Source organism: Puntigrus tetrazona, chromosome 3, assembly GCF_018831695.1.
Source record: "Puntigrus tetrazona isolate hp1 chromosome 3, ASM1883169v1, whole genome shotgun sequence".
Lineage (NCBI taxonomy): Eukaryota > Metazoa > Chordata > Actinopteri > Cypriniformes > Cyprinidae > Puntigrus > Puntigrus tetrazona.
The window spans coordinates 5717074-5725246 of NC_056701.1; the positions used below are offsets into that span (position 1 = coordinate 5717074).

General features: G+C 40.9%; 1 pseudogene; it reads right to left on the reverse strand.

The window, feature by feature from the left end:
- The window catches only part of LOC122341436, an 82641-nt pseudogene that overhangs the window by 65193 nt on the left and 9275 nt on the right, over window positions 1–8173 (reverse strand).

Consider the following 8173-nt stretch of genomic DNA (forward strand, 5'->3'; position numbering starts at 1 on the left):
TTCCCTCCCTCCTTCAGCATGTGATGGGTGTTTAAGTGGCCGTCTCTCAAATCCTGAAGAGAAAGAAATAAGTAGTTTAGGTATAATTTTCCCGGCGGACATTGGAAAAGGGACAGGAAGAGATAGAGGTGAAGCTGTGCTCAGACCTCGTGGCAAACGCACGTTGAGTTCACTATGCGCCACCTGCGCATGTGGATGTGCATTATTGGAATGATGAGCTCCAGGCTGTGGAATAAGGCCATGCTGAGTGGAACTTCCACTCCTGCTTTTTGCGTCAGTTCCCCTTGATGACAACCCCCAGGAACAACTGTTGACATCCCGTCCAATTGCTCTCTTTTGAGGCAAAGTGAGAGATGCCCATTTGGCCACAGCGGGCTTTTGGGAAACAGGTGTTGTAGAGTCAGAGTCGCAGGATGGCGAGAGCGCAGAACTGCACCTCTGCAAAAGATTACAGACATTTTAATTGTATTAAAAAGCAAGCTTTTCAAACTTTCACAGAAAGACACCACAGAATTGCAATGACTGGGCAGAAAAGTAAAGAATCACACAATTGTTCCAGTTGCTTTCATACTTTCTTTTGGGCATAGCGGGCTCCTTGTGCATAACTTTGCTGCATCTCTGCTGCCTTTGTGGCCGGCTGCGTATCCAGGCACTCAGCGTCTCGATAGGCTAACCATTTACACACCACTCTGTCACGCCAAACTGTCGTAAATGTGCTCGAGCGTGACTGGCCAGTGCCTTCCGGTTCTCAAAGTAGAATCCACACAGTTCACAACTGGCATCTGAAAAGGAAAAACAAAATGATGAAGTCACATTGTTCTTGAGACTATTTGCAAAAAAACAAGGAAACCAACAAATATTGTGCCAAACATGCAAACAATAAGAACAGAAACATCAAAAGACTGGGTTGGTTCTGATATAACTTTTTTGATTTAATCTATTTTAATTCTCAATTGGGGTCTTTTTATTTATATGAGAGTCATACTTCTGCAAACATAAAAGCAATAAAGGCACTGCACTACAAATAGTCTTCAAACAATGTCATGGAAAAGAACCAAATAAGGAGTCTGGCAAAAATATAACCTTACCCATGTGGCCTACTCCATGCTTCTCCACTGAGGCTTTACCCTTAAAGGGATAGTCCTGTGGAGGAGGTGAGAAATTTTTAGATTGGATGAGCAGTGCTTTCTCTCCTGGCTGTCCCTCCTCCACCAGCACCTTCTTCTTATTTAGCGGAGGCACTCCAAAAATCTTCCCCACGGGTGAGGTGGAGGACAAGGCAACGCTTCCAAGCCCATGCTTATGTAGGCGTGACCCAGAGTGGAGCATGTTAAGAGCTGACTTGCGAGACAGGGCAGAGGACTGATAGCCTGGACTGTTCAATGAAATCCCACCATCCTGACCCGGTTCCTCTTTTATGCCCAAGGCAACAGATGCTGGGGGTAGTGCCTTGTCTCCTCATGACTTCCCAAAGTGTGTCGATGGGAGAGCCATTCACAGACCACTCTGTGATACCCATATGCCTCAAGTGTGAACGTGCATGACTTGAGAGGCCTTTGCGGTTTTCGAAGAATTCACCACAGAATTCACAGCGAATATCCCGGGAAGGTTCCTTCTCCTGAGTCATAACTATAAGAGAAAAACAGTAAAAGACAACAGATTGAGCTGGGAAAGATTCTGTCATTCAGTAAGATAATTGAAAATGCTAAACAAAAAAAATATATATAATCACACATGAAAACTTACCCAAGTTGACTGGATAAACATTATCTGAAGTGTTTAAACTGGAATGTAGTGGCTCTGGGTTGTAGCTTTCATTTACTCCCATGTCTGATCCTTTCATGGTAACTTCCACAATTTCAGGCTCTGGTTTTCGTTTAACCAGCTCTACGTTTGGGGAAGAACTGGCAGTAGATGTCGAAGGAGACATTTTGCGTGTAGTAGGCTGGTCGTGGCTTGAAGTTTGGGCAAAATGGAAAGGCAGGCGTCCAAGCACATTCCCTGGTGGGGAAGAGGATTGGAGTGCGGTTCGAGGCAGTCCAGGACTTGGAGAAGAAGAGGGGGATTTAGCAGACTTCAGAGGTATGATGGACGGCAGGCCTCGACGGACTATAATCTCTTTTAGCGTGTCAATAGGTGAGCCATTCACAGACCATTCAGTGATCCCAAGTTGGCGCAGATGGGAGCGAGCATGACTGGAGAGGCCTTTGCGGTTCTCAAAAGTTCTCCGCAGAATTCACAGCCCACGTCTTTCATTGGCTCTGGCAGAAAACAATTTATCAAGCTCAAGTCAGTTTTGGTGTGTAAATTACCTAACATAATTGAAGAAACAAATAATAAACAAGGACATGAAAAAACACATAAGTTGTTACCTATAGGAAAGGACATCACTTCTCCACTACTGAAACGAAGGACCTGCAATGAAGAGGCTTTCAGCTTCTTTGGGGGTGGGCCCAATAAATGGTGGGTTGAAGAGGAGGTAGCTTTGGAGCCAATTGTTGTCCTCAAATTAGAGGTTGCTGATTTATATAGGACAGGGCTGGAGGAAGAGATCTTTTAGGGAAGTGGAAGTGGAGGGTAAGAGGGATGTCATGCTGGTCTTCTGGGACCTCAGGTCTTCTGGACCATCTGATAGAAAAGAATTTGCTCTGTGCTTAAAGTCATCAGTCAAGATAAACCGGTTGAGTAAGTCAATGGGGGAGCCCTTGGATTCCGAATACTCAATCCCAAAATGGCGCAAATGGGCACGAGCATGACTCGAGAGGCCTTTTCTTGTTTCAAACCACGCACCACACAACTGGCAAATAATGTCTTTAGAATCCATGTCCATCGCTAGAAAGGAATGTGAGAACAACAGAAAAATTAAAGAGATTGTAAGCAATAAACAGATGTCAACAAAACAACAAAAACAAATCACAATCAACTTGTTGAAATTCTTTATTAGTATGTAGTACATTAATTGTTTTCTTACTAAGATTCAATGGGGCATCTGTATCTTGTGGTGCCCAGAATGGTTTGTTCGGACCGGAGAGGTTTGTAGACTGGTTCTTTCCTAAGGTCTTATGCTCCTGGGATCGCAGTGGGGAAGACACTGGTAGGAGGGAGGAGATAGGAGCCTTTCTCAGCACTGGGGAAGGGGACCGAGACTTTACAAATGGAGAGGAAGGCATGGAGCCAGCTGCAGAGTGAGTAGTTGGGGAAGAGGAAACTTTAATAGCGGAACCAGTAATAGAGAATGGGACAGGGGGCTTGGTGTCCAGCAGTCCTTCTTCAGTTTCAACATCTTTTGTGGGGCTAGGTATAGGAACAATAGGGGCATGGTGCTGGAGCTTCTTTGGAGATTCCACAGTAGGGGAGGTGCTAGTGAAGTGTGCATCAATGGAGCGTTCCTTAGTGATCTGGTAGAGGAGATCAATGGGTGCACCACTGTTCTCTGACATGCCGATGCCGAGCTGGCGTAGGTGAGAGCGGGCATGGCTAGACAAACCACGACGTGTCTCAAAGGCAGCACCACAAAACTCACATTTTAACAGGTTAGAGCCTGGAAAACAGAGAAATGGCGATTCCATTTTCTTTCAATTTATTCACTAAGCAGAGCTAATAGAGCTTTACTGACTCTCCACTGTGGAAATCAAAACTAATTTTTGTAAAATGTCATGTAAAATCAGGGTGACAGACCAGACTAATAAGGACAAATAAATGCAACATAACATCCTATCATTTCAAATATTAATGTAATTAACATAAGTCAGGTTATTCCAACTAAACCTGTATGAATTTCTGTGGAAAAAAAGTTAGCTTTTTTAAAGAATATTCTCAGATTTGAAATAACATTAGAACGTGTGTAAATGATGATGGAATTTTCATTTTTGGGTGAGCTAATATTTTAAAGGAAATTAAAAATCTAAAATTCATATTACCCATAGTGTCTGTCTCTTTGGATTCAGGGCTCTGTTCTCAATAGAGAACAGGGTCTTTTCTCCTGGACTTGAGGTCAGTTTCTCTGTAACAGGCATTTGGGCCTCCTCTTCTTCCTCTTCCCCATCCTCTGCCTCCTCCCCATCTGAATACGCATAGACACATACAATTTTTTAATTAGCTAATTGTAGAGTCAAAGCCACCAAGGTCTCAAACGAATATTTCCTTCAAATAAACTAACTAGATTTGCCTTCATTCAATGCGCAGTATAATAAATGTAAACATTTATAAATAATTAATTCATGCTTAATTACTTGGCCAGGTGATTCCATAAGATTATCTGTTAAAAGACATCTGCTAAATATTTTCCTTAATTTGGGGTCTAACTTACAAGGCGTATATTTGATATCAATTTTAGCAAAGGAATTTCAACAAATAATTTCACCCTTCTAATAGCCCTTAGAATTAACATCATTTTTTTTTCTTTTGAGATCAGACACTGTACAATATCCAAACAGGTTTTGGTCCATGACATGACAGGTCTCCCAATTCTTTTGCCACAAATACATCTGTAACTAAATCTGTAACCCGCAACAGCACCCTGCCTTGTACTGAACACAACTTTTTTTACTGCTTTGATTGCAATTATTAACAGCAATTAAAATAAAAATGCAGCCAAATAGATGATAAAACAACAGGTTTGTCTGACTTAAAGTTGTTTCATTTAGATTTCGAGACTATAAGATGAACATACAGACTGATACTTTTCACTCTATTGGTAAATTCAGCAGGTCTACATTCAACCAACACACATTTTTTTTCTTTTGAAGCTCCTGCTGGTCTTGCTCTTCTCAGCATATTCAATATAATAAACCGTGAACGCGTTCCTGCGGTGGGCGTTTCTGTTCTGTCATTTGATCTGTCCTAGACACAATTCTAGCAACATCAGCCCTTTTTCTGCTCAGACTGAAAATGAAAATTTACTGTAATGGCATACTCCATGAAATAAACCAGACAATAAAAAGAGATAAAAAAACATATAACTGCATGCAATAAGTTAAAAGACGAAAATACACCGTTTAATAACTTATTCAGGACAGCGTAAAAGAAAACAAGTAGCGCTGACATTTTCTTTCCAAAATTGTTTTTGTGAAAGTGAGCGGAAAAAGAACCAAGAAAAAAAAGAGCTGGCGCGCTCCATTTCAACATTAAAAAGCACCTCAAGTAAAATGGCGAAGACTCAGTCTAATTTCGAGAATCATAAAGACATATGCATTGGGAAAAAAAGAAGCCGTCATTTTGACAGGACATCAAAAACTGCCTTTATTAAGCACCTGAGCCCAAAATGTAACAAATCGTGACTTTTCAGATCGAAAACTGCGCGGGCAGCAGGGGAATGAGTCGCTCTTGTACGTGCACTCTGTCTCACCGGACCATTCCTGGCATCAGTGATTTAAAACGCACATCGGGTATGACAGGAGCTTGTCTTAAATGTTAACACGATTGCATGCCATGCAAGCTTTAAAAGTGGCGAAGCTCCGAGCTTATGAATCTCTCATGCATCCCCATGCACGGCGCGGAAGTGCATGCACTCACCATTCAGCGGCTGCAGCGCATCGGACTTATTACAGCACCTACAGTCAGACAATTTTTCCGCTATTGTTTGTGTCTGCGGGGAGGTGGAAGCAGCCATTTTGCCCCGCACACATGCACTAACGCACTAAGGCGTGACGAACAGAATAAAGGCGGAGACTAGGCGAAATATTAAACGCCAGACATCAATTACATTGATGAAGATTGCATCACGAAATTAGCAAGTGTTGCACCATAAAAAAAGCTGTACAGCTGCTTTCACAACTCTGCCCCTGACAGCATTACGAAAACCCAAGGTATGCACAAGCTTTTGAGGTTTCCTTTAGTTTATTTTGGACTTCTGACCACCACAAGCAGATCAGGTAATGGCCATTTAACAGAAAACTAACATGAGCAAGTAACACAAACATAAAGTACTGCCTGGTTACCCGAAAAGCCAATTAAAACAACAAGAAAAAATAACTAAGAAACATAAAAGTGATCAAAAGTGAAACCACTATGAAACTAGCCTGAGCCCACTAGATATGTATTATTTTGCTAATGCAGTACAACCCTTTCCAAAACAGTAATAATATCACTTATAACAATTTCAATGTCATATGTTTAAAAGAATCAACATTCTATATCCCCCTTTCCTTCGACAACAACATGCACTAGTATAGATGTATTATATTTATATTATTATTATTATTATAGCTCCTTACTATCCAGCATGACTTTACAAAGTTTCAAAGACCTTCCTGTGCTTCAGTAGAATCAAAAAACCTTCTTACAGTTTGTACACCAAAAAAGCTTGCATTTGAGCAGTGACAAAAAATAATGCAGACTCTTAAATACCTTTTTTATATTAACCTTGGCACGCATAGAAGATGCAATATGTCAGACCCAACAATGCAGAAGAGCTGAAGGCAGCATTGCTGGAAGTAGTCCGGGCAAAAGGAGTACAACTAAGTATTGAGTGCTGTACATGCTCATACTTTTCAGTTGGCCAAAACTTCTAAAAAATCCTTTTCAATGTATTGGTCTTAAGTAATTTTCCTGAGATACTGAATTTGGGATTTTCATTAGTTATCAGTTATAATCATCAAAATTAAAAAGAAATAAACACTTGAAATATATCAGTCTGTGCATAATGAGTGAATATGAAGTTCTTACTTTAAGTTTAACTTTAAGTTGAATGGAATTAGCGAAAAATCTACTTTTATGATATTCTAAATACAAAGAAAGGACTTTTAGAAATCCTGGCGAACTGAAGCTATGAACATGAAAAGTATGAGCATGTATAGCACTCAATATTAAGTTGGGGCTCCTTTTGCTTTAGTCAAGTCTGTGGCACTGCTCCGGTGTTATGGAAAGCCCGCGTTGCTCCTGATAGTGGACTTCAGCTCTTCTGCAATGTTGGGTCTTGGCATATCGCATGCGTCCTTTTCACAATACCCTGTAGATTTTCTATGGGGGTTAAGATCAGAAGCAAGTTTGCTGGCCAATTCAGAACAGGGATACCATGGTCCTTAAACCAGGTACTGGTAGCTTTGGTATATTTGCGTTGACCTTGGACCTCAGAAAACACAGTGGAATAACACCAGCAGATGACATGGCACTTTAAAACCATCACTGACTGTGGAAGCTTTTACACTGGACCTCAAGCAATGTAGATTCTATGCTCTCCTCCAGACTCTGGGAACCTGATTTTTAATGGAAATTCAAATTTACTTTCTTCAGAGAATATAACTTTGGACCACCCCAGCAGCAGTCCAGTCCTTTTTGTCTTTAGCCCAGGCGTAGACGAAGAGTGGCTTCACATGGAATGTGACAGCTGAAACCCATGTCCTGCATACGTCTGTGCGTAGTGAGTTCTCAAGCACTGACTCCAGCTGCAGCACGCTCAGTGTAGATTTCACGCTTTTTCTACCACATCTTTTCCTTCACTTCGTCTCTCTCCATTAATGTGCTTGGACACAGAGCTCTTAGTAAATAGCTGGGCCTCTTTTGTAATGACCTTTTATGTCTTGACACTCCTTGTGCAAGGTGTCAACGGTCATCTTTTGGACAGCTGTCAAGTGTGCAGTCCTCCCCATGAGATTGTTTAGCCTACAAAACTAGACTGGGAGACCAAATTAAAAGCCTTTGCAGGTTTTAAAGCCACACTAGCTGATTAGAGTGTTACACCAGGTGTTTTCAACATTGAAACTTTTCACAATATTCAAATTTTTCTGAGATACTAGATTTGGAGTTTTCTATTAGTTGTCAGTTATAATCATCAAAATTAGAAGAAATAAACATTTAAAATATCAGTCTGCTAATGTAATGAATGAATATAATATACAAGTGCTGCATTTTTAAATGGAATTAGTGAAATAAACTCAAATACTTTGAGGGTATTCAATTATATGACCAATACGGCATATAAAGAAAGGGTCTGCATTATTTTTGTCACTAGTAAGAACTGGTAACATGACTTGTAGCTTAATTTTACATTGTTTACAATGTTTTTTTTTTTTTATTAAAGAATTCACTTACCCTCTGGTAGTCTGCATGTATTGTGCTCTTCCTTCCAGGTCCGCTTTGGAGAGTCAGAGGAGAAGAGAGTAGAGAGTTCTGCTGTCATGTCCTCCCTCGCTCTTTTATGTCTTTCCTGCACTCTTGCTCCTCATCAGAGTTT